The sequence below is a fragment of the Manis javanica genome, chromosome 5, assembly GCF_040802235.1.
Source record: "Manis javanica isolate MJ-LG chromosome 5, MJ_LKY, whole genome shotgun sequence".
NCBI lineage: Eukaryota > Metazoa > Chordata > Mammalia > Pholidota > Manidae > Manis > Manis javanica.
Genome location: NC_133160.1, coordinates 10,096,846 through 10,123,376, shown reverse-complemented (window position 1 = coordinate 10,123,376; position 26,531 = coordinate 10,096,846). Strand labels below are relative to the sequence as shown.

Sequence of the window (26,531 nt, the reverse complement as noted above, 5' to 3'; positions counted from 1 at the left end):
TGTAGGAACCTGGGTCAGCTGGGTTTTCCCCTTGCTCAGTCCCAGGCTTCAGCTTCTGGGAAGTGGGAAGCAGGGCTCAGAGGCATCCAGTGGTGGAATCAGACGGAGGGTAGCAGGCTCAACGCCTTGCAGCTTGATTGACCCGTAGGGGAAAGCATCCAGGAATCTCAGAGAGAGAGAGAACCTCAGACGTGTAGACTGAGAACCCACAGGTGATGTTTGCCAGACCCAAATATTTCCAGATTCAAGGATTCATGGATTCGTAGACTGGTAGAATTACAGATTTCTAAAATCAGGAATCAAGTTACAGTTGGTCCCAGAGAATTCATACATCCATTGAGTGAAAGATTTAAAAAGAAAAATCAGCAGCTGAAGAGGTTAGGGGTGAATTATCTTGGTGTCTTCAACTTGCTACCACATGGGTCAGGCAAGAAAATAAAAGTATAAATATTAATTTTTCTCATTCTATCTAGCGAGAGGGAAAGTACACAAAACAGAAAGTCAACCGCTGGTGAATTGAGGCGTTTATTGTTCTGTGTTTTATTTTTTAACTTCCTATGGATTAAAATTTGTCAAAATAAAAAGTCAGGAAAAAGTAAAATAGAAAATGAAATGTAAACATAAACCACAGTGTAATAGATTGTACAACTCGGTGACCAACAATATTATGACTTTCTAATCTATGCATCTGTAATTCTCTGTAATGTGTTCATGTGTGTTTTATTTACGTTTCTGCAGGGCACCTACTGTGGGCCAGGAACTGTTCTAGGGCTCTACAAACATTGGCTCATTTAATTTTTGCAACAACCCTAAGAGGTGGGTGTTAATTGTGATGCTTTCCCAGATGAGGAAACTGAAGCACAGAATGGGAGAGTAGCTTGTTCAAATTGTGGGCATTGTGTTGCTAGGCATCTGTTGCATGCCAGGTGCTGTGCTAGACTCTGGGACAGAGCATTGAACAGGACAGGCATTGTCCCTGCACTGGGGGAGCTTGGCAAGGGAGACAAATAATAAACAAATGAGAAAGACTGTCATTCGTTCAAGGAGGAAAATAGGCCTGATGCTTAGATGGAGGACAGGGGGTGAGCATGAGGGCCCCTATGAGGAGGTGACATTTGAACTGAGACCCAAGGGCAGAAGGAGGCTTACCAGCAAAACACCCACCCTTTGCCCGGGCTGTGCCTTCTGCCTGGAGTGCCCTTCCCTCTGCTTTTCTGTGCCAAACTCCCACGGTGTTCCAGTCCCAGTTAGGCAGGTGCCTCCTCTGGGGGTAGGAGGGGGACTGGGGAGCTTCCCCAGCTGGAGGGGAAACCTGTGCTGCCCCGTCTTCTCCTTCCTTCCTGTTTCCAGAGTAGATCTTGAATTTGGAAAGCTTCCACTTGAATCAGCAGCCCTGCCCATCTGCCAGCTCCTGCGCTGGGATCTCTCCTGGAGTAGGAGGCACAATTATCTCCAGGGAAGCAGATGGGGCCCAGAGAAGTTAAGAGATTTGCCCAAGGACACACAGCCATCAAGTGTTTAAGGAGGGATCTGCACTGAGGACTTACAGGCTGACTTTTGGTTATTGTTTACCTGCTACTTCCCTGCCCACCCTGGCGGCCCCTCAAGGGCAGACTTTGGGAGCCAGAGTTTGTTCTATGCTTGGCATCACCCAGCTCTGGGTCTGGGCTGCTTGGAGAAGGCTTGTGGAATGACTTGAACTGTGCCAGGCTGAGATCATGAAACTGAGCAAGGGCTAGACCAGGACCCTAGGGTTTGCTCTACCTCCAGGGGAAGGCAGGCAGGGGCCTGAACCTTGGGGCTCCCAGAGGTACCCTGTGCCTGCTGCCACCCTCCATGCCCCACAGAACACCAGGAGCCCATTTGGGACAAGTGGCCTGCATCACCCCCCACCAGGCTGGATCCAGACTTTTTGCTCCCCAAGCCAGTTCCTGGCACTGACTGGCATAAGGCCAGGCTGTCCACACACCCAGCTCCCATCCTGGCCCCAGTTGCTCCACCAGGCGGTGGGGACAGGGTGGTGCTCAGGAGGCTCTGTCTTAGATAAAAGGAGTGTGTGTGGGGGAAGCCCGGTTCCCCTCCCAGTGTCTCTCTCATTGCATAACCGGGTAGGTGGAAGTAGCCCAAACCCTGGAGTTCTCAGACTGGGTTCAAGGCACGCTATCCTCTGAGGCTCTGAAGCCTGGAGCTTTAGTCTTATCTGCAAAATGGAGACCATGAAACCACCCACCCCAGGGATGAAGCTGTAGCATAGTGGTCAACACACAGTAGGTGCTCAATAAATGCCAGATGCTCCAGTTCAAGACTAGGGCCACAGCTGAGGATTTCTATGATTCTAGTCTTATTCACTGATTCACTGTGCCTCTACTATGAGACCCTACTATGTGTCAGGCCCTCGCAGAGTGTTGGGGTCACATCACAGAACAAAGCAGACAAAACCCCTGTTTTTGGACAGATAGATAGTAAGCAAACAGCATCATTTCAGACCATGGTAAAGGCTTAGAGGAGATAAAGTATGGAGGTGTGATAGAGAGTGACCAGGACCTTCTTAACTAGGGGGACCAGAGAGGGCCTCCCTGAGAAGCAGCTGTGACCTTAAAGAGGGGTGCCAAAGGTGAAGGAATAGCCAGGGCATTCCTGGTAGGAATAAGTTAAGTGGGTCCAAAGAATAGTGGGGCAGCCATTGTGGCTGAAACAGAGCAAGTGAGAGGGTCGGGTCCTGCAGGGCCTCTAAGGAAGGTGTGAGGAATTTTAATTTCATTCCCATGGTGATTATTATAAACAAAGACCAATGTTATGAATGACTACAATATACAAAGTGCAAACTCATGGTGATTCACTTCCAGCCCAGAGCTTGGGCACTTTGGCTCAGGCAGCTCAAAGCAGGGTGCCCGCACACCTTGCCCCACAGCCTCACTTTGAGAAACACAGGTAACAGGTCATCGCAGCGCGAGGTGCCAAAGCCGCGTGTTAGACGGCATGTGAGTTTATTAGCTGGGAATGTGGCCGCCCTCTCAGGACTTTAGTGCTTTTAGGACAGTGAGGTGGGCTGGGAAGGGGGCATAATATCCCTAGCCCTGATTTCAACAGCATCTTGTCAACTGGGGAAGGCTTGGGACATCAGCTGGTCCAACCCCCTCACCCCCGGATGGGGAACCTGAGGGCCAGACAAGGGGAAGTGAGTGGCCAAAGGTGACACTGTGAGTCAGAGGCAGATGTGGGACTTGAACCCAGGTCTCCTGACTTCCAACCCAGACTTTCTGAGAAATGGGTGTCTTGCCATATGTTTCCCCTTTGTTGTTTCCTCCAAAATAGCATCAGCTGCCCTTGGGGTCAGTGAGAAGACGTGGAGCAGTTGTCCAGAGATTTGGGGCTCACCCCTTACTCTTCTGCAGGGTTTCTCATCTGTGACGCAACTGGCAGTTTGAACGAGATAATTCTCTGCTGCGGGCAGTGTCCTTCTGGAGCCTTCCAACCACCTCTTGGATGGACCCCTGCCTGGAGACAGGGGCACAGGGATGCCTCTCGAGAGAACTGGAAAAAAAGAAAGGAAGAAAAACGTTTAACCTCACGTTAGTAATGAATACTGAGGATTTAACCTGACAAGGGCAGTTGCTGGAAGTTGAGGTAAACAACACACATCTGCAGGATGAGTTAACCCAAGAACTGCTCCCATGTCAGGAGAGTAGGTCCTTTGGCTCAAGACACAATATCCACACAGAAAGGGTTTCACAAAGGGTGACTTCCCATCAGCCTAGTGATGAGCATGCGGTGGGGGCCTGAGGCCCAGAACTCACAGAACGGATGGCAGAGCAGTAAAGATCCCAGTGTTGGAGGGGCATCGGCCAGGTTTGGAAAAAGCTGTGAATGAACAATGAGGGTGTGGGAAAAAGTACGTTGGAAAATGATCTAGTTTTTGAGAATAGACTTTACTTTTTAGAACAGTTTTAGATTTACAGAAAAATGGAAAAGAGAGCACTCTATACCCAGTTTCTCTTATGATGAGCGCCGTGACATTGGTACAGTACATTTGTCAGAGTTAATGCACCAGTGTCGATGAATTATTATGAACTAAAGTCCACAGTTTATCCGGATCTCCTTAGCTTTTGCTGATCCCATCCAGGACTGCACATCACACTGAACTGTCATGTTCCTCTAGGCGCCTCTTGGCTGTGACAGTTTCTCAGACTTTCCTTGTTTTTGGTGACCTTGACAGGTTTGAGGAGTACTGGTCAGGTTTTTTGTAGGCTCTCTTTTCTTGGGAGAATTTGTCCAATGCTTTTCTCATGGTGAGACTGGAGTTAAGGTTTTGGGGAGGAAGCTCTCAGAAGTAAAGTGCCATTTTTATTATATCACACTGAGGGTACATACTATCAATAGGATTTATCAATCCTATTTATTTATCTTGTGATTATATTTATTAATATTTGTTATATATAATACATTGTATTGTATACAATAATTTATTAATATTATGATACTATTGTGATCATATTTATTTATTTATTAGTTATCTCATTCAACGGTTGATTTATTTATCAACTGTTGTTGTTGACCAGGTTGTATTTGCCAGGTTTCTCACTGTCAAGTTCTTTTCCCCCCTTCCACACTGTCCTCTCTGGATGGGAGTCGCTCTGTGTAGCCCCCACCTAAGGAGTGGGGAGTTAGGTCTGCTACATAAATGATTGAGAGTTCTTTTGCATGGCAAATTTGTATATTCCTTCCTATTGATATATATCCAATTGTTTACTTACATCAATATTTATTTTATACTTATTTATGCTTGTTTTATTTATACTTTGCAATATAATTCAATACTACTTTATTTTTTTGCTCAGATGGTTCCAACTTTGACCACTGGGAGCTCTTTCAGTTGGCTCCCTGACCCCTTGATATACCCCCATCAGTGTAGGTTTTTGTTGTTATTATTTTGTCTCTGTTTTTTTTGAGCACTTCCATACTTCCACTCTGGCTCATCTTGTATGTCTCCTGCCCTCGGATCATGCATTTCTTCATGGAGCCCTGATTCTTTCTTTTTGGAGAATGGTAATAGAAACCAAAATCTGGGTGCCAGGTGTGCCCAGTGCTATGGGGTGGCATTTCTTTAAGGCTTTCTCTGCTGACAGAGCCAAGAAATATATGTGTGTATACCAACCCTGTATACACACTTATTTGTAAATATTTCTGTATTTAGCTAAACATGATTTCATACTGATGTCTCCAGAATTCATTATTCTGAATGCTTATTATGTGCTAAGTACTTTCTAAGTGTTTAACACAAATTTTCTCCTTTAAGATGCACAATAACCCCGGACCCTGGTTACTCTCCTCAACCTCACTTTACCGATGAGGAAATGGAGGCACAGAGAAATTAGGTATTTTGCCCAAGGTCTCCTAGCTAGTAAGTGGTAAAGTAGGCTTCAAACCCAGTCCCAATCATGTTAAACATTAAAATACATCTACGTCTTGCACAACACAGAATTTATATATAACTAAAAAACAAAACTAAAACATTGCCTTATAGTTGACTGGTTGATATAGTATTATATTTCAAAGGCATTTACTTAAATGTCATGATTTCCTTTGAAGCCAGTACATTATATTTTAGATTTCAGACGTTTTCTGCTTGAGTCTCTCTTATCTTTAATGACCAATGGATGAAAGGGCTCAGGAATATACTGTTACTAGTCCACCTAGCCACTATACTGGGCCATTCTCAGTACCTCCCTCCAGCTGGCCCCATGGGAAATTCCCAGGGGGAATTTCCTAGGCAGTTCAGATCCCAGAGGGCCAAAGGAAGAAGGAAAGGAAGCATGGAGGGAGGGAGGGAGCAGGGAGCATTGGTGCTCTGACCCCTAGGTGTTCCTGGTGTCATTCTGGTCTGACCTGCTGGACTTCTTCAGGGAGTCTTGGACAGGAGCCTGCCCTGACCCCAGCATGGCCTGGTAGCAGCCCAAGGCCCCCTCCTGCTTTTCCTCACACAGGTCCCCTCCTCTCAGCCCAGCTCCACCCCCCTTAGGCCCAAGGTAGCCTTGTTCCACCTCCTCTAGGAAGCCCTCTCTACCTGCTCCACCCTCAATGATGGCCATGTTCTCTGAAATCCCAAGCCTCGACCAAGCGTCTCAAATTAGCAGCCATCAGAAATGCTTTCTTTAGGCTGCAGAGTGTTTTCTAGAATTTTGATTTGGGTCTGGCTTTGAAGAGCTAAAGATTGCATATAAATATGTGGATACCCAGCCTCTCTTACAAATGTTGAAAGCCTGACAGCCCCAAGAGCCTCACATTCCCACCAGCTGGGTCTGCCCCATGCCTGGTGCACACTGGGTGCTCAGCCACTGTGGACAGCGTGGGTGGGCGGGGAGTACTCAGCTTGGAGCCTTAGCTTTGGAGGCAGACAGGACTGATTTTCAACACCAGCCCTGCCCCTTCCTGGCCATGGAACCTGGGAAAAAATGTTTCCTCTCATTCAGCCTCATTTTCTCAACTGGAAAATGGGCTTAAAATAAAACCTACCTCATGGGGCTGTCATGAGGATGAAGTGAACTAATACATGGGCAGGCGGGGTGGGGCTTAGGGCAGGACAGGCACTCAGGGAGTCTGGATAAGTACTTCCTTCTCTTTGTTGTTTTCTCCCTTTGTTTTGCTTTGGCACCTCTCATTTCCTGATGCCCCCACTCTCCATCTGTTCTTTCTATAAATGCCTACTATGTGCCAGGTACATGTAAGGCCCAGCTGCTGCCTTCTGAGAACTCCTTTCCTGGTCTAGCTGAGGAGACGTTTCAGTCATGCTTGTACTTACTACTTATTCATTCACCTGCTCAGCAGGTGTTTATGGAACACCTACTGTGTGGCAGAGGTTGTTCAGAACATTGAGGATATAGCAGTGAGTAAAACAGACAAAAATCCCAGCCATCAGGGAGCTGACATTTCTAGCGGTGGCTGAGAGACAGTAAACCAAGAGTATCAGGTGGCACTGTGATTCTTCAGTTCTGTAAAGAATCGTAGGCATGATGGACATGCTGCTGCTTGGTCAGGGAAGGCCTCTCTGTGAGCAGCGAGTGAGTGACCATATGGCTGGCTCTCTGTAGTAAACACATTCCAGATAGAGAGAACAGCAAGTGCAAAGGCCCTGAGGCAGTTATGGGCCTGAAATGTTTGAAGAGCAGTGGGAAGGCCTGTATGACTGGCGGCGAGTGAGTTATATATTTCTGTAATGTTAGAATGCTTCTTCTTCCCATCTTCTTCCCCCCAAACCCCATTTTATTTTTGCAGTGATTCTCTTAATTTTGTAATCCAAACACACAATGACAGTTTATAAAAAAGAAATAGTATCTGGGAAGCCCTTGGCCTCTTGTTGGTATGTAGAACAGTGACTGCTATTATTACCGTTTCTTCTCATTTCTGGTAGGAATGAATCACTTTCTTCCAATGTTTCCTGAAGAGGCAAAGGGCCCTTGGGCTCTTGTCCCCCTGTGGAGTGCCCTTCTTCTCCTTTCACTGGCTTTACTGAGGTATCACTGACCTACAACATTGTGAAATGTAAGGTGTATGATGTGTTGATTTGATCCAGTTACATATTGCAAAGTGATTACTACCACAGTGTAGCAAACACCTCCAGGGGAGTGCGTTTCTCCTATCCCATCATTATGAGGGTTTCTGGAAGATGTGTGAGGTGAGGGTCTGTGCATCTGTGGCAGGGGCAGGGGGGTCTCTTCCTCCTCCCTTCCCATCCTCCTCTGCTCTCCCCTCCCCTTTTCTTTTCCATCTGCAAACTCCTCCCATTTGGGAAGTCTTATTTCGGGGCCATTGAACGTGTTCTGTGGAGTTTGTGATACAGAGAGGTGGGGGCAGCTCATTGTGTCAGAAGGGGGCTGGTTCATGGACTGCCCGAGAATGCGAGTCTTCAAACAGGGCCCTGGTGCTGCCTGCAGGCCTCTTTCCCTCCAGACTCCTTTACATCTCGCCCTCTCCTGGACACTAACTGGTCCAACCCCATCGTCTCTTGCTCTGACCATTGTGGTCACCACCTCCGAGGGCTCCCTGCTTCTGCCGGGCGCCTCAGTCGGTTCTCCACATGTGCAGCCTGAGGAGCCCCTCAGAGCTGTCAGACCATGTTCTCCCGCTCGGCTGCTCCCTGGGCCCCACCTCACTCAGAGGTCCTGTGTGGCCTGGTGTGAGCAGACCCCTCTGGCTCACCTCCCCACCTCGGCCCCGGCATACTGGCCTCCTTGCTGCCCCATGAAGGGTTGGGTCCTGCTCTTGGACTGCTGCACCCTCTCCATGCACGCAGCTCTTTCCCCTCCTCTCATAGGGTCTGCTGGGCCCCCAGTCACCTGTCCCTGCCCAGCCTCTGGAGTAGGGCCTCCTGCGACACCTGCTCCGGGCTCCCTGCCTCCACCTCCCAAGCCCTTCCCCACTATTTGGAGAAACACACCGTGGGTCTGTTCATGTGGCAACTGCCTGCAGCCCCTCAGGGTGTCAGCTCCAGCAGGTTGAGTCTGGGGCTGTGTGCCAGTGCCTGAAATGGTACTGATGTGCTGTATGCAGTAGGTACTCAATGCTTGCTTGGTGAATGAGTGAGCATTAGTGCATTACAGTCAGACCTTGGAATTTTTGCAAGGTTCTTAAAGTTACAGCAATGGATAGTTCAGGACTGGGAGGCACTGAGGATCAGCTGGCTCTGGGGCCCACCTGCCCCACCCAGGTGGGGCTCTGTCTCTGTCTTCCTTTTCGTCTCTGTCTCTGTCTTGCTCTTCACCCTCTCTTTGTCTCTCTCTCTCTGTGTCTGTCTCTTCTCTTCCCTCTCTTCTCCTCCCCTCCCTTCTCTCTCTCTCTCTCCTCTGTCTCTGGGTACCCCTGTCTCTCCTCTCTTTGTCTCTTCTTTTCCTCTTTGTCACCTCCTGCCACTGGCCTCCACAGGCACAGGGCCAGCTCCTGCTCTAGAGCACTTGGCTGCCTCTGCTGCCACCTCTGCCCCACTGAGGGGCCCCCTCCAAGTGTGGCCAAGCCCATCCTGTGAGAAGCAGGGAGGGAGCCAGGGAGGCTCGTGCCGGGTGGAAGCTCGCAGCAACCTTCCTGCAGTGCGACTTGTCAAAGCTGGTAACCTCTGCTCTCTGGGCCCTGCTTTCCTTATCTCTCCAAGGAGGATAACAGTTTCTGGGACTTCCTTTATTTCTCTTCCAAATATGCTTATTATTTTATTGGCTTGTGGTGAAGCTCAGAGAAGTTTATGGGTGGGAGAGTTTCACTAATGCAACCTCTAAGGCAGAGAAGCAGTCTGCCAGGAGCTGACCAGGTGTGGGGCTGGCCTGGGTGTGTTCCCTGACTTAGGCTACTGCCTGCCCTGGGCTTGGCGCATGGGGCTCTTTCTGCCCAATCAGGCCTCCCTTCAGAAACTTGAACTCACTAGGCTCCCTCTAGTCTTAGGGCCCTGACAGGTGCTGTTCCCTCTGTTTTGGGACGTTCTTCCTTCTATCTTTGGCCTAGTTAAACTCCTACTTGTTATTCTGATTCTGGCTCAAACACCACTTCCTCCAGGAAGCCCTCCCTGATGACATCCCCACAAGTCAGGTCACCCTGGCTACTTTCTATCACTTAACTACACTTGTAATTACTTTATTTGCTCTCTGCCTCCACCCGGCTCCCCACCCATCATCTGAGCTTAGGCCTCCCCTGAGGGGAAGTTGGGAGGCCCAGGCTCATGAGTCAGCAAAGTTCTCCTTCCCGTCTTGGCACTTTCTCTGGGGAGGTTGGGAGATGGCTTCCTCCAGAGAGGCTTACATTCAGGGGCACTGACGGACAGGAGGCGGGCTGGCCCACTCCTCATCCCCTAGACCAGACCTCCAGCATCAGACAGCTTTTCTCCATCTCTGTGATAATCCTACCTTGCCTGAGCCGCCACCGACATGCTTTCCTGCTCACCCACCCTTTCCTGGAGAAGCCAGAGGGAGCTTTTCAAACCAGATCTAAGCTTTAATCTGCCTTGCTCCAAACCCTTCCATGGCTCCCTATGGTATTTCAGAATAAAGCCCAGCTGGGCTCTAAGCCCCCTGTGGCCCCTGTGACGTTGCTTCTTTCTCTTTGTGCCGCAGCAACGCCCAGCTCCTTGCAGCTCCCTGCCTCCAGATCTTTGCACTTGCTGTTCCCTCTGCTCTAACCACTGTCCCCCAAATGGATGAAAGCAACAGAAATCGCTGCCCCATCTCCTTCAGGTCTTTGCCCAAATGTCCTTTCCCAGGGACGCCCGCCCTGACTGCTCTATTCACACATTTAACCTCCCTACTGCCCCTTCTCCCACTTTCCTGCTTTATTTCTCTCTATAACCTTGATATCTGGGAATAGGCCCCATGGGATACTGATTCCTCTTGTTTCTCTTCTGTCTCCCCCACTAGATGTCTTAGTGGAGTAGGTATCCCCAGCAAGGAGTGGGCCTGGGGCTGTGTGGCTTTGGGATCAGACAGACCTGGCTTGGAGTTCTGGTTCACTTACTTCCTGTCTACTCCTCTCTGGGCCTCAGTTTTCTCATCTGAAAAATGGGAGAAAACACAGGTTGGAGTAAAGGCAAAATAAAATCCTGTGTATAAAGTGCCTGGTGTCTACATATGTCTAGAGAACTCCCCCACTTACCCCACCCAACCCCCAAATGACAGCCAAAGTGAGAACTCATCATTCATTATTTTGAGGAAATCGGGGGACTCTATTCTGGTCTGTCCATACCATGGAATATTATGCATCCATTTGGGGGAACAGTGGTTAGAGCAGAGGGAACAGCAAGAGCATAATATTAAAAAATGGTTTACAGTTTTCCCAATTCACAGTGACTTTCTTGTTTGTCTGTTTATTTTTAAATATGCTTTATTACATAGGCATTTTTTTTTCCTCTAGGATTTATTTTTAATTGAAAAAAATTCAAGGTAAAGTACAGTGTATATAGTATTCTTTGTTCTAAAAAGGAGGAATGTATACATTCGTCTTTTTTTATAGTTTTAAAAATTGAGGTACAATTCATATAATACAAAAGAAACCATTTAAACTAATCATTAAATAATTAACCATTTAAAGCGTGCAATTCAGTGACATTTAGTATATTCACAATGTTGTGCAACCGTCACCTCTGTTTAGTTCCAAAACATTTTCATCTCTCCCAAAGGAGACCCCATCCACATTAAACAAGTCACTCCCCATCGCTGCCTCCCTCCAGCCCCCTGGCAGCCACCAACTTGCTCTCTGTCTTTATGGGTTCATCTGTTCTGGATATCTCATATAAATGTGATCATGCAATACCTTTTGTGTTTGGCTTCTTTCAATTAGTATGTTTTCGAGGTTCACGTAGCACAAGTATCAATACTTCATTCCTTGTTACGGCCAAATAATGCTCTATTGTGTGGACAGACCCCATTATGTTTACCCATTCATCTGTTGATGGACATTTAGGTTGTTTGCACCTGTTGGTGGTTGTGAATAATGCTGCTATGAGCAATCAAGTAAGAGTTCTTGTTTGGTGTTTGTATTCTTAAATGAGAAAAGCAGGATGCTGAGAAGGGGGTACAATGTGATCCTGATTTGTAAAAGAAATGACAGATAAAGAAATCCCTTATCCAGGCAAAGTCTGTATAGGATTTTCATGCTTACAGAAAAATATGTGAGAACACGATTCCAAACGTCAACCTGGGGAGAGAAGAGGCTTTTGCAGAGAAGGAAAAGTGAGAAAAGAAGGCCAGATGCCAAATCAAAACAGTACACACAAAATGATTCCATTTAGGCATGTGTGACAAGTTACAGATTGAGTAATTGTGTATGTAGATGTCAAAACAAACAAACCCCCAAAAAACAAAACAAAAACACCCCAAAACTATTCTCTGTCAGAAGGGCTGAGCAGGAGCCTGGTCAGCTAGAGAACCTGAGGCTGGCATAGAAGGGAGTTCCAGGGGTGGGTGTTCTCCACGGGGTCCCTGTCCAGCCCTTCATCCCACACCGACTGTGAGGTCCCACTGGAGGCAGATCTCCTCTGCTGATTCTTTGGCTGGGACTTGTGAGTGGGAGCCCAACTCTTCTGACTCTTCCTTGTGGGGGTACAGTTGTCCTGTCTGGGGAGCCCTCTGCAGTGAACCCCCATGTGGTTCCCATTTCCTGAAGGGAAGTGCTGAGACAAGGGGAAAGGTGGGAAGGGGCGCAGGAGGACAGAGAAGTGGGAGAGTGTGGCCCAAGGCTGGGGATGGACCCTGTGACCTCCTCTGACCTTGGGCCCTCACCCAGGTTCCCAGATAGGCTGGGCCTCCTGGCTGCAGAACTTGGCTTTCTCTCTGCTGTCTCTATTCTTTTTTTAGATCTTTCCACCGTCCGGAACACCGTAGGAGATGGTATAATGAGCGCCAAGTCCTCATCACCCGCTTTGTCAAATCTTAACATTTTGCCATATTTATTTCAGATCTATAGCAGTCAGGGTCTGGCAGGAAACAGACCTCTCTCAGACCGGCTCCCCTGAGGAGAGTTCGATACAGGGACTCTTCACAACTGTGGCAGGGCTAAGGGAACTGAGAAGGAAAGGTGCAGGGGTGGGGATGGCACCCGCGGGGAGCTGATGTTTGCAGGGTTGGGTGCGTGGAAGGGATGCTGGCAATAGCCGAGACCTTCAGGAAGGACAGCTCCAGCCAGGGGAAGCAGCAGGGAGGGGGCCCTTCTGCTCTCTGCCCTCCCATCTCTGTCCACACCTCCATGCAAGGAACCCCACAGGAAGCCTAGAGCAGGGCTGGTAGCATTCACCCAGGTCAGCTAGCTTCCCAGGCACAGATCAGGGTGGGGAAAGTGGAGGCCAGGGGGAGCAGAAGAGGGCAGGTCACTAATTTACCCTCCCTGGGCTGGTGGGTGAGTATTCATGGTAGCCCCTGGCACTGGTCAGTTTTCAGTTCTGGCCCCTGGGACATGGGTGACATGGGGGGATCTCTTGCCATCTTAGTTCCCTTTTCCCAGCTATTATGTGCCTGCTGGTAACCTTTGCCATTTTCAAGCTCTGGTTTTTAAGCTCCTGTTAATCAAACACTACCTGCTATCTCCTAAGTGTTTCACACAGCTGGTGGCCTGAATCCTTTCCCCACCTAGTTTTGTAGCTCAAAAAAAAAGAAAGCAAGGTTCAGAGAGGAGTAAGCTATGTTCCAGGCAGGGCCCAGAGCTGAACTTGAACACAGAGCAGTTGTTGGGAAAATTTGAGCCCTTAAACACAATACCCTCTGCCCCATGGTTCAGGTTTCCTCCAGCTCTACTCTCCGAAGTTCGCAGAAGGAGCCTCCTGCTGAAAGGCTCAACTCCCCTAGAAGTCCCTTGATGCCCTGCTCAAGCTGAGGGCCCAGGGTACCCAGGGCCCCTCCTGGGAAAGTGTTCTGACTCAGCCTGACCTGGGGTCTGCCAATTCCACCTGCATTAACTTGGGTGACGATTTGACTCCCCAGGCCTCAGTCTCTCCATCTGGAAAATGGGCACACTGTGGGCTTCTCTATGCAGTGAAGTTGTGCAGGTTTGATGAGGTGACATGCATAAAGCCTAGAACCCAGCACACAGGAGCCTGTCCCAGTGGGCCTTTCTGCGTTTCTGATTTCCCTTGAGTTGCCTTCTCCTGGGGGCAGGATCCCCAGCTGGAGGAAGGATGAGGCCTGGCCCGGGGACCCTGGGGGGCCTAGTGCCAGGACAATGCAGAGCATTGAGTTCATGCCAGCCCTGGTTTGGGGTTGGAAAAATAGGCGAGTAATCTGGGCTGGACTCAGACAAAGGCCTGGAGGCCAAGTTGGCTGAGGGGCGTCAGGTTACCCCCCACAGCCTGCAGCCACACTGGCAGTTCCCCCAGCAGCTCGTGGGGATGTTTTTTTTCCCCAAAGATGGTAATTAAATGAGCCACCAGGGCCCCTTGCTGAGGCCTTGGCAGACGGGTTTCGTTACAGGAAGAACTGCAGGTACAGGGGTTCGCAGGTCTGACGGAGCACGTCATGTGATAATGTGATAATAATCAATAGTGGTAATAACAACAGCCAGCCTGCAGGAGCGGTGCCCTCCGGCCAGGCCCCAGGTGAGCTAAGCTATGCCTGAATCCTCCCTCCAGCCCTGAGAGGCAGGTGCTATGTCATCCCGTTTCATAAATGGGCAAACTGAGGCTCAGAGACACTTTGGAGCTCCCCAAGGCTGTTCGCTTCATTCCTTTAGCAAAGTGGGGGTGAGGCAGTGCAGGGTCTGGAATCACACAGGCCTCCACATCTCCTTGCCTCAGTTTCTACTCTGGAAAATGGGGATAATCATGGAGCTGGCCTCTTTGATTTGTTGTGAGAATCGAGTTAGTGGCGTGCAGTGAGGACTCAAATGTCTGCCCTTGTTTGCTGTTCCAGAATGAATAAAGGCCCGGCTCTGCGTTAAGGAGTTTGTACCGGTTGAAGCCCTGTCCTCTACCTCCGCCTCTTCCTCATTGTGTAAGAGGCTGAGGCTTTCAGTGGGTTCAAGGGGTGGGCAGGGGAGGCTTCAGAGGAGACTTTTTGGGGCGACCTCTGCTAAGGGAGATGGTGAGAAGGTAGATTTGGGCCGAAGGAAGAGCCAGCTCAGAGGCCTGGAGGCTGGAGGGCATTGCCTGGGAAGCAGTGCAGTGACTGAGTTAGACTGTGGGCTTCAAATTCCCCCACGTCTGCTGTGGGACTTAGGCAGACTGCTGGAGGTCTGTAATCTCAGACTTTTACCCATAGAATGGGTGTGTGAGAAGAAAACCTTCTGTAGAAAAGAGAACAGTGCCTGGCACATAATAATGCTCAACGGTTGTTATTTTATTTATAACTGCTTCCTCCAGGAAGCCCACCCTGAACTCCTTTGGCTCCAGAGACTATGGAGGCATCCTCCATCACAGGATGTTCCCTCTTCCACATGCCTCCCACCCCCACCCAGATGCTCTGCCTAGGACCCTATGAAGGCTGCATCCCAGAGCCTAGGAAGAACACATCATGGAGCAGCTGTGGCGGCCAAGTGTTGAGTGAATGGGGTCACTGAGCAACTGTTACATGCCAAGCCCTTTATAACACAAGTCTTGTCTTTAACATCTTCACCTGAAATTTTGGCTTTGCTGAGACTGGCACGTAGTAGGTGATGGAATTGCTCAGATGAACTAGTACTAAGAGGAAAGAAAGCTTTCTGAGGATGGGGGCCTTATCAGGTTGAGCTCATGAGACAATAAGAGGAAAAACAATAGTAATTATTATTTTTTCTGCTCCAGGCTCTTGCTGAGTCATTTCAGTTCGTCTTCTCAGTAGGTTAGTACTGTTGTTGTGTCTATCTCATAGATAGGACACCTGAAGCACAGACCGGTGAAGTGGCTCACCCCAAGTCACATGACTGCTGAGTTACACAGCCAGGATCGAACCCAGGTCTGTTGGACTGAGGAGCCTGCCTTGAGACTGTAACAACGTACTTACTCCTAATTAGAGGGCAAGTGCTATTCCTGTACCCATTTTGCAGATGAGGAAACTGAGGCTTTGAGAGGCAAAATGGCTTTCCCAGGTCTGGACACAGACATCAAGGCTGAGCAGAAGGTTCCTGAGGGGGGGGGCCTGGCTTCCCAGAGAAGCGCCCTGAGGGCTAGTGGACACCCCCCCAGCTGTCCTGTCTTTAGTCTTTAGTGTCTCTGGCCAATATCCTGGCCTCTGTTTACCCAGTCCAACACCCAAGAAACTGCCTCTTCCGCTTGCCTGGGGGTCTTGGGAACCTTCACAATAGGATTCTCTGTCTCTGCAGCTGGTTTTCATTCAAGCCCTTTGTGCTGAAAATAAAAAAATGAAAAGAAAGCTTGACTCCACCCCTTTCCTTTGCTTCCTAGGGAGAGAGGAGGATTCCAGCCCCTTCTTTCCCTCATTTTGGGACCCAGAGATGTCCACAGTCTGCCTGAGGTCACACAGCGGGGTCAAAGGCAGGACCCTGGCCCTGGAGTGCTCGTCCAGTGCTCTGCTCACAGCGCCCTGATTTCAGGACCAGCTGCCCCCTCCCTGCCCTACCTTTGCTCTTCCTGGCTCTGTCCTCTAGGCCTCCGGGGAGCTGAGGAAATGGGACTAATGTTCCCCGAGGCTTACTACATGCTGGGCTCTCCGCCGTCCCTAAACTCTCAGAATCCTCACTGCAGCTCTGTGAGGTCCTGTCACCCCATTTAACACACAAGTAAACTAAGGCTCAGAGAGATGAAGGGCCTAAGGTCAAGCCCTTGGAAATGGCAGAGCTGAGATTCGAACTCTTGTTCCCACAGCTGGGTTGCTGCCACGTCTGGCACCCTTTTTAGGGCCCTGTAGGGAGGCCCAAGCCCCAAGGATGGCAGGGGATCCTAGAAGGAAGTGGGAGCTTGGGCAGGGCCAGGACCCTGGCGCAGAGCCAGACAGGAACAATGGGTCCTCAGAGCTGGGTGGCCCCCGTGGGGTGCAGCTGGAGCCAGGGCCTCAGGCAAGGCGGGCGGGCGGGCCCAGGAGACTCTGCGCCCCTTCTCCCTCCTCCCGCTCCTGGGCTGGGACCTGGGGACACTCCAGGCACGCAGCTCCCAAACCTGACAGGCCCAGGGCTCCAGCAGGAGGCAGGGCCAGCCTCCTGAAACAAGAAGGGCAGCAACCATAGTTCCTCTTGGTCAAGCTCTAACTCAGGCCAGGCGCTGGGCTAAGGGCTTTTCTGGGTCCCCACAGCAGGCTAGGTGGGGGCCTGTGACTAATGTCCTTTCACAGATGTGGAAAGTGAGCCCCGAGAGGCCCTTGGCAGTTGCCGAGAGCCACACAGGGACAAAGGACTTGGGAAAGTCTCACTCTCAGAGAGTGAGCTGCTTTGTCCTGTGAGGTATGGAGGGAACTCAGTTGCAGTGGGGGTGCAGTGGGTGCTCACCAAGGGTGATTTACTGAACATGGGGCTGGGGCAGCCAGGACTTGGGTGAACCCCGCCCCCTGAGCTATTGTGAGGATTAAACAAGGTAATGGATGCCCAGGACTGGAAATGTGCTTGGTATAGAGTAGGGACTTGTTTTCTCCATGGGAGAGCTACTGTTTGTAAGAACAGTAACTCACACTTGTGGAGACTGCCATGCACCCCAGCCTTGTGCCTAGGTGTTTTTGAGCACTCTCTACCTCTTAGCCACTTTCCTGAGTGCTTCCTGGGCCCTGAGGACTCATGACACCTCCACCACGTGCTGTTCTTATACTGGCACATGAGGAGGCTGAGGCTCAGAGAGGCCCAAGGACATGTGGGAGGCAGTCAGTGTGGTGCACAAGCCAGTTTTCCTTAGCTGGGTGGCCTTGTGCAACTGCTGACTTCCCTGGGCCTCAGTTTCCCCATCTGTAGCATTAGGTGTGTCTATTCATTGCATCCTAGACTTACAGGTGAGGGTTTAAGCATCCTTTTTCTCCCTGGAGCTTGCCGCCCCAAATAAAATCTTCTCTGAAAGACTCCTTCTTCGCTTCTCATACCTCCCCTTCTCTATTTTCTCCCCTGTCTCAGGGTTCATTCCTATTTTCCTCTTGTCCCAATTAGTCCATCTTTCCTGCCTGGAATAGTAAAGACATTTAATTAAATCTTAGAACAAGAAGTCTGGATATGGGATTGGTTAGCTGGATTCTAGGTTAGCATTTCTTCACTTCCCTTTTCCTCTTGGGCCCCGTAAGCTGCTGTGGCACCAGACATTGCTTCCTGCATAACCACATCCTAACCAGGAAAGGAAGGTGGGGGTGGGCAGAAAAGGGATCTTTTTCATCCAGAATCTCACTCTTTCATCAAGCAGGAAAATATTTCCTAAATGTTCCAGTAGACTTGCCCTGTGATAATGTGACAATGGCATCACATACTCACCTTTAAACCAGAAAGGAATTTCATGGTTGTCTTAGACCAATCAGGACTCAGCCTGTCCTGCTGCGTCAAAGAAATACAGCTCTGAAGGTGGTGGGGGCATAGCTGGGGCTCTGAAGGTGGTGGGGGCATCACCATTCCAGTCTTACATCCCACCTCTAGGTCACACTGGGGGGCCTGGCTGTGCTGGGCCTTCTCTGGCTTGTCCTCTTGGTGGAGTTGGGCCCCCTGGGCCACTCCCCACTCCTTGGGTACCATCTTCCCAGGCCTCTAGATGCCAGTTCTCTGTTCTCCTTTGCTGCCTGCCCCTCCTCAGGCTCCACAAATGGCCCTTGAGGTGAGGTGGGGCCCTCTCCTGCCTTTCTCTGACCCATCCCTGGTGAGCTCAGCTGCCCTCCTCCCTCCCCTCTGGCCGCACTGACTTTCCTTTTTCCTTAAACAGCGCACCAAGCTTTTTCCCACACCTTCCTCACCTTTGCCCATGTTGTTCCCTTTGTCTGAAACACTGTTCTTCTGGATCTTTCCATGACCTCCTTCTCCTCATTCAGGCCTCTACTTCTCGGAGAGGCCCCCAGACAACCCCATATAGGAGCCTTTCCATTATTACCTACCCCTGATCCTGATTTATTTTTTGCTGAGTGCTTATCATCCCCTCTCTGTATTTATTTGTTCATTTGTTCAGTGTCCTGCACCCACCCTGACCCCACTCTAAAGCGCAGCTCTGGCAAATCGGAAACAGTGTCTTGCTCAGCATGGGGCCCGGCACACAGTAGGTGCACAGAACACTGCTTGGTGACCATCTCAGCAGCTCCTCCCGGGAATGCAGCCTGTCTGGACATTGCCTGGGTCCCAGATAATCCCTGGCTGAGGGCTGACGGGCCCCTCCCACCTCAGGGGCATTGCCTGGAATTTGGGGGTGGGCCGAAGGTCCCAGGAAGTGGGGAGAGGATCTCTGAGCCTGCACTCTGCCCAGAGCAAAGGGCGGAGGAGCCCAGGTCTTCACCACTGCATCACAGAGCCCTCAGGAGCCTGGGGGGTGACACTTGGCAGGAACGGCATTCAGGAATCTTCCGTCCTCCCTCGGTGCTCCTTTTGGGAACATCTTGCCTAGTGGTTTTCATTTCTTTTCTCTTTTCTCCAAGCTATGGTACCCATTATTCAGCAGAAGATCCCAGTGTGGTGGCCCCCATCCCCCAAGGGCAAGCTATAAATCTGGCCAGTAAGGTAGAAATGTACGGTGGCCAAGTTCCCCTTGGAGATTCCACAGGAAGGACACAGCCCTCCCCAGCTGAGGAGGATGTATGATTTCCATAAATTCAGCCTGCCATTCCCCGCAGTGCAGAATCCCACCTTGGCAAGGGGGTGCCTGGCTTGCGCTTGGGGCCACAGTGCGGGAACAGGGCCACATCTGAGCAGATGCAGGCTGTGGGGGAACCACTAATCCACGCCTCCCTCCCCTGGTGTATCCACCAGGCAATTGGCTCTTCTCTCTCTGAGACTGTCTTGTTATTTTTTGCTGATCACATGTAGTTGAATTCCTGTCAAAGTGCCTAAGTTGTGACTGCCCTGAATATAACATAGATAATGGGTGGGGCTGGGGGACTGTTCTGGTTCATGTCAGGGGTGAGGGCCTCTGGCCTTGACATCTTCTCTAGGGTGACCCCAAGGCCCATTCTTAGGATACCAGGCTCAGGGGATCCCAGTCTAAACACCCATGATCAAGGCTCATCCCCTTGGTTACCATCCGGGAAGGTAAGCCTCTGAGCAGTGAGGGATGTGGCACTTTGGGGACCAGGAGTGAGGTGGCTAAAGCAGCCATCCTGGAAGAGATGTCTGGGCAGACCAGGTGGGGGACAGGGCCCCAGGCCAGAGCAGGATGTGGGAGGGAGTACCTGGAGGGTGTGACTTACCTGTTGCTGCATTTATTCTGCATTTATTCATTCAACAAATATTAACCAAGTTATCCTCAGAAATATCCGTTTGTAATTGACAAGCACAAAGTGATTTTAGGGCCTATAATGGGGCAGGAGGGTCTTTGTGGTTGGCAAGATTAGGAAACCTTCCTGGAAAAGCTGAGCTGAGAACTGAAGGGTGAGCAGAGGCCAAGTAGATGAGAAGGGGAGAAATAAGTGTTTCAACAAGTGAGTATAGCATGTGCAAAGGCCCTATGGTGGGACAGAGCAGAGGGAATAGGTGAATCTAAAAGATCGCGTAGCTGGAGTGGGGGTGAGGGGTGAGTGTGGAGTGAGGAAGGCCAAGGGCCTGGATGCGCTCCGTGGGGAGAGTAGCCTGGTCTTGCGCTGAGGGCGGTGGGAAGCCTTAGAGGGTTTGAGCAGGGAGATGGGATTATGAGGCAACCCTGCTCACATCTGCCTTCCTGTCTGACTACCTGTTATGCTCTGGCTTGACATTTTTCATGAATGTTCTCTTCAAATCTCTACCATTCCTAAAGACCAACTCCTGAACGTGAAGGGGCTGAGTCCACTTGACAGGAAACTGAGTCTCTGGATCTTCCCATGGCCCAACCTGCTTCCTTCTGCCCAGAGAAAAGAGGAACAGGGAACTGATGCCCGTGGTCAGCTGCAAAAAGTCTGGGCTGGGAATGGGGAGGGCAAGGCCCTCGGAGGCCCACGCCCGGGATGGGCAGGGGCCCTGCTTCCGTTTAACCACAGCCCTGTGACATGCCCCAGAAGGGAAGCAGAGGCCGCCTGTCCTCATTCCCGTACCCTAGGGAAGGGACTAGGGGTGCCCTGGGGGAGGGTAGGAGCCTGGGAGAGGCCTCACTCTCCCATGCCAAACTGCAGGATTGCGCTCTTGGAGAACTTTGGGGTCAGCTGAACCCAGCTGGGTGACCTTGGTTAAATCCCATCACCTTGGCTTCCTCCTCTATGAGGAGAGGATCAGAAATTCTCCCCAGACTATTCTCAGGATTAGCATACAGTGGGGCCTCACTGAATGGCTTGTTGACAGGTGGCTGGTTGAATGAATCAAGGATGTTTTTCTTCTTGAAAGGAGTAGCCAATTAGATTTAAAAAACCCATGTATTTGACATTCAACAAATATTTATTGAGCACCTACTACGTTCTAGACATTGTTCTGGGTGTTATGGAGACAGCAATGAACAAACCAGACACAAATGCTTGCAGAGGCCCTACTACCCTGCCTGTCTGTGGCAGACATCACTAACTGATCATCTTTCCTGCTGAAATCAGAGTTCTCTCCAGCACTGTGAACCTCCTGGGGGCTGACACATGGTAGGGGGTGGGGGGCAACCTGTCACTCCCAGGGAGGGACAGCAAGTGGGGACTTGGATGATCCCAGTGAGAACCCACTAGTTGATTTAAGCTGTTTCCTCTCAGTCTCTTTCAGCAAGTATCTATTGAGCACCTACTGTATTACCAGGTTCTGGGAACATAGCAGTGACCCGAGTGGGTACAATGCCTGCCTTGTGGAGCTGGCATTCTGATGAGGGGGCTGGACAAATGAGTAGATGCTTTTAGACATGGATGCAGACCACAAAGACATAACCAGAGGGTGTGGTGGAGAGCAATAGGGAAGGCAGCTAAGGTGGCCCAGGGGGTGGGGACTCTGGGAGGAGGTGACATTTATTGAGACCAATGAGATGCAGCCACAAGGGAAAATGTGGGGGAAACAGTGTTACAGATGGAGGGAACTGCAAGGACAAAGGCCTAGAGGTGGGAACTGGGCTGTCTTAAAGAGCAGAAAGAAGCTTGCGTTCCTGGGGAGGCATGAATGGAGAGGAGAGAAACAGGAGGTGGTGCTGGAGAGGGCTTCTGGATTTTATCCTAACTGTGATGGGCAACCGGTGGAGGGTTGAAGCAGGGAAGTGACTTGGTTGGGGTTACATTTTGATTCCTCCAGCTGCCACGTGGAAAGGTTGTATAGGGGACAAGGGTGACACAGGGAGACCAGGTCGGAAACAACTGCAGATGTCCAGGTGAAAACTGATGGTCACTTGGACCAGGGTGATGGCAGTGAATACAGGGACAGCCAGGGCTGGCGGGAGCCCCAGGGCTCTGCATTCGGTTTCCTTTTTCCTTTTATGCTATCCGCCCTGGGTCACTGGACTTTCCCTGGCACTGCTGATGGAGCTCACAGGATACTGGTGATCCGGCCGTTTCTCCTCCTGGGCCCCTCCCTGCCACACCCTGGACCGCAACCCCCCCTCTCCAAGGGCAGCCCAGCCCCAGCTACTCTGTTGATGTCTCCCCCAAAGTCCAGGCTTTGCCTGTGGTCCCCCCAGTATACTGCTCCAGCCTTGCACTCTATTCAGAAGCCACTTTGCAATCCCATTTGGGCAGATGCTTATTCTGTAGATGCCTTCTTCAGATGAGGTTTGTCCCCAAGGACAGGACCCTGAGAATCCAGGCCTGCAGGGGTGTATTTGTTTCAGGGTTCCTGATGATAGAGAAGTACCCAAAGGTAGCACTGCCAGAGAACAGCCTCTTTCTTGGGAAAGCTCCCCTCTGCTGGATGGGGCAGACGTACTCTCCTTACTTACTCAGACCTCGGGTGCTTGGATTGGCAGTGGCTGCAGAGCTGTGTTGAGCAGGGTTCCGAGGCTGCATCCGGGTTCCTAGGAGGGAGAATTGTAATTAATTAGTAATGCCTGCTGTGGACCCAGGAAGGAGGCTAAGGGTCACATTGACCTCATCTTTGTGTTTCTGGCATGCAGTATGTTCTCAGGCCTGCCCTCTCCCATTGTGCACCTTAATCTTCAAGTATAATACATGCTGTTTGAAAACACTCTGTGGTTTTGGTTTCCTCATCTGTGAAATGGGGATAATAATGACAATGCCCCAAAGGTGTGGGGAAGCTTGAAGAGACATTTCCCTGCTCCCCAGAAGTGACTGGAAACATAGGTCCTGACAGCTGCATTGTCCAAAGTCACCCAGCTGGGAGATGGCCAGAACTGGGATTTGAACTCAGGGCCGCTGAATCAGGGAGGGCAGGCAGAACAGTGGGGCTGAGGAGGGGAAGGTGCTGCTCGGATCTCCCTGTGACCCTGGGCCTCACTTCTCCTTTCTGCCCAGTGCACTCAGCACACAGGAAGCCTGCCTGGGGCCTCCCTTGCCCATCCTGTCTGCAGCCAGTGGACACGGGGTCCTGGCGTCACCCGCCACCACCCCGGGCCTCCTCCTTCCTGTCTTGTGCAAGATGAGGCATCCCCCCTGTGGAATGGGCAGGCTGCTCAGGCAGATGGGTGGACAAGTGAATGGGGGGCCCTCTCAGGCAGGGTCCCTGCCTATATTTCCCACTAGCAGGCCTCTATGGGCCCTGGCCCCTTCCTCATCCTATTTCCCCCAAGTTTAGGTAGCCTTGAGCAAGAGGCTGGGGGAACCCAGGAAACTGGGGAGGCTGCCCAGCCAACATCTTGTCCCAGCACAGCAGATCTGGGCTCCGGCCATTACAGAGAAGGTCCTAAACAACAACAGCCGTAACACTGGTATTTCCATTTACTGAATAGCTTCTATGTGCCAGCCACTATCTTGTTTAAACACCAATATTGATATAAGCACCCACTATTTGCGATGTGCTGTCCTAAGTCTCTTCTATCTGATATCCACTGAATCCCCACAAAACCCTTGTGAGGTCATTTTTTTTATGCTCCCTCTTTTCAGATGAGGAAACTGAGGTTCTGAGAGGTAGAGGGACTTGCCCAAGGTCATGCAGCTAGCTGAATCCCACTGAAGGTCATCTGTCTGTGTCCCTGGGCCAGCGCTGTTCTGGAAGTCAGGAGGCCTGGAAGGGAGGTGCATTCGGCCACTTTCTGGTTGGGCAGCCCAAGGCATGTGAGTGGCCTCTCTGGGCCTCAGTTTTTCCCATCTGTACCGGCTCTGGTTTCTCAGGCTTATGTTTTCGGGTCAGAAGATCTGGGGCAATGCCAGGGTAGGCAGCATGAGGACAATAGAGGAACAGAGGACACTCTGGGATGGCCACATGGGAGGTCACACTTGTGGCCAATGTCCTGAGTATTTCTGCCCAAGGGCTTCCTGTGGCTGCAGGAGTACGGGGCGGAAGTGAGAGACCCTTGCCAAGGGAGGTGGGAACCAGTATGTCAATAGCCGGGCTTCCTTGCCCCTAGGATGGGACAATGCTAAGGTGTGTCCTGCTCCTCCCAGAGGTCCCCAGGGTCCAAGTCCACAGAGGTGACCTGTTTACCCTCCTTCCTTGCCTCACTTCCGTACTCCCTATTGGTGTTTCTGGATCACCTCCCGAAAAAACTGTTGGCCCCAAACCCTTGTCTCGGGCTGGCTTCTTCCACCTAAGCCAGCAGTTGTACCTCGTGGAAGTCTAGCTTTGGAATCAGACAGAACTGAATTGGGTTCTGCCACTGCCACTGACCTTGCCTATGACCTTGGGAACCTGCCCCCTTTCTCAGAACCTGGATCCCTCCATCTATGAAATGGGGGCCAGGTGATGATGAGATGGATAGGGGAGTGTGAGGCTAGGGGATGGAGCAGAGTTCTCAACTGTGGGGTCCGTGGAGGATGTTGAGTGCCATTCCTGAAGGCTTCCAGGGTGGGATGAGTAGGTGGATGTGGCAGACGAAGAGGGTAAAGTGCACAGCCTGGTTGAAGGTGTGGAGGAACTGGCTGTGAGTCCTCCTCAGCCCTGTTTGGCTGGTGGGTGGATGGGAAGGACATACTGATTCTAGGGAGCAGAGCAAAGAACAATGGTTCACACTGTGGGGTGAGGTTAAGATATCAAAGAGCATCTGCCCTCACCACGTAGGCAGCACCTCATCCCTGGTGTCCCAGATTTGGAGGCCACCTATCCATGGGATCCTTTTTCTAATTCTGTGCTTAAGGCAATGTGTGGGGGTCTAGGTGCCCCTCTTTCAGTGGGATGAGGCCTAATACCTGGAGGCGCTCCCCTGCCCCCATAACAAACAGGGGGTCTTCCATGCTGTAGTAATGGCAGTCCCAGCCTCCTGGCTGCCCAGGCTCCAGACCCAGGTTTCCCTCTCCTGTTTGCATGCCCAGCCCACCAGCAAGCTTGTCTAAATGTCCAGGGGTCTACCTCCACTGCCCTGTCCTGGGCTAGCACTGCCTTCTCCCACTGGGACCTTTGTAATAGCCTCCTCTTTGGTCTCACTGCCTCCACTTGCGCCTCCTAAGCCAGAGGACTTTGCTTAGAACCCACAACAGATCCTGTTCCTCCTCTACCCAGAAGCCTCCATGACTCCCACTGTATTTGAAGCACAAGCTGAAGTCCCTATAGTAGCCCACAAGGCTTTGGGGGATCACCTCTCCTGCCCTCAAGCCCTCTCTGACGTTACTCCCTCCCCCACCACAGCCAATCCACTCTGCCCCCTTTTCTACTCAGCTGCAGCCACACTGACCTCCTCTCTGGGCCACAAGAATGCCAGTTATGTGCTGCCTCAGGGCCTTTGCACTTGCTTTTTCCTCTGGAATGGAGAGCACTCTCCTCCCAGCTTTCCTTGTGGCTCCTTCTCTGCAGTCAGGACTCAGCTCCAAGGTCACCCCTCACAGAGGACCTCCCTGCTGTTTTATTTTCTTCCTAGCACTTAGAGCTTATCCTAGAAAATTACGCTGCTTGTTTATCCTTTCATTTTTCTATCTTCTTCCACTGGAATGTCACTGTCACTCAGGTGGGGAGTTTTGTCTGCATTGTTCATTGCTGTACACCCAGCCCCAGCCCCCAGCACAGTACCTGTACAGAGCAGGTGCCCAGTAAACACTTGTGAATCAATGAATGAACAAATGAATAAATTAATACTTACTTGGCAGATGAGGGGGCAGAGAAAGCCTCAGGGGGCTCACAGTCCTGCTCTTCCTCCTGACCCACTCTGCTCTCTGGAGCAGCTTGTTGCCAATGCAGCCACGAAGAGGGTGTGCCAGGTTTGGGGTCCTGGGTGTAAGTCTCTACCCCTGCATGTCTCGGCTCATACTGTGGGGCGGTAGGCAAGTCAGCTTCTTAATCTGCAAGATGGGTCACCTGGAGGTCCCAGTGGCACACAGTTGAGGTGCAACGGGATGGGATGGGATGGTGAGGTCTTACACATAATAGGTGGCACATAATAGGTGTTCAGTAAATAGAGTGGCTGTGGCAGAGGCACTGGCTTGTGGTTCCCTCCCCCCACCGCCCCCTCTGTTCCAGGACCTGTAATTACCACTTACCCAGTTCAGTGGGCCCGAGGGATTCCATGTGTGGGCAGGGCTGTGGCCAGGGTGCTTGCCCTGGCCAGGCGGGTCCCACAGGCACAGTCCCACTTGGGCCTGGTGGCTGACATTCCAGGCACGTTTCCCAGCCCTGCGGTGGCCACAGGCCTGCACAGTGTGGGGGTGGGCACGGGGGTCGTAGGCTTCCTGCTGGGCCTCCTGACCACCAACTTCCTGCTGGGCCCCCTGAAGCTCAGAGGGGCCTCTGAGTCCTCCCTTCTGCCTCCACCTCCTTCTACCACCATTGTTGCTTATCTGTATTGGTGCAGAAGCCTCCCTCCCACCACCCAGAAACTCCCTCTGCCCACTCAGCCAGAGAAGTCTTTTAAAACCAAGGAGCAGCCCATGTCACTCCCTTGCTGAGTTGAATCCCCAGTTCTGAGAATCAGTCCTCAGATTCTTCCCTTGGCTCACAAGGCTCCACATCATCTGACCTCCTCTCCCCACCCCTCCTCACTCACCCTTCTGGACATGCTGACCTCTTCTGTGTTTCTG

The 26,531-nt window shown here is 51.2% G+C and overlaps 1 long non-coding RNA gene across 2 annotated transcripts; it reads right to left on the bottom strand.

The window, feature by feature from the left end:
• Positions 1 to 26,421, bottom strand: LOC118970232 (uncharacterized). Of its 2 annotated transcripts, none has more exons than XR_012131272.1 (3): positions 25,995 to 26,421; positions 22,352 to 22,426; positions 1 to 3,534 (listed from the first exon to the last, which is right to left on the bottom strand). It is a non-coding gene; the product is annotated as an uncharacterized lncRNA (long non-coding RNA). The 2 variants fall into 2 exon arrangements; XR_012131273.1 differs by lacking the exon at positions 1 to 3,534 and adding an exon at positions 25,598 to 25,812 and having other exon boundaries at positions 19,669 to 22,426.
• Positions 26,422 to 26,531: the final 110 nt, after the last annotated feature.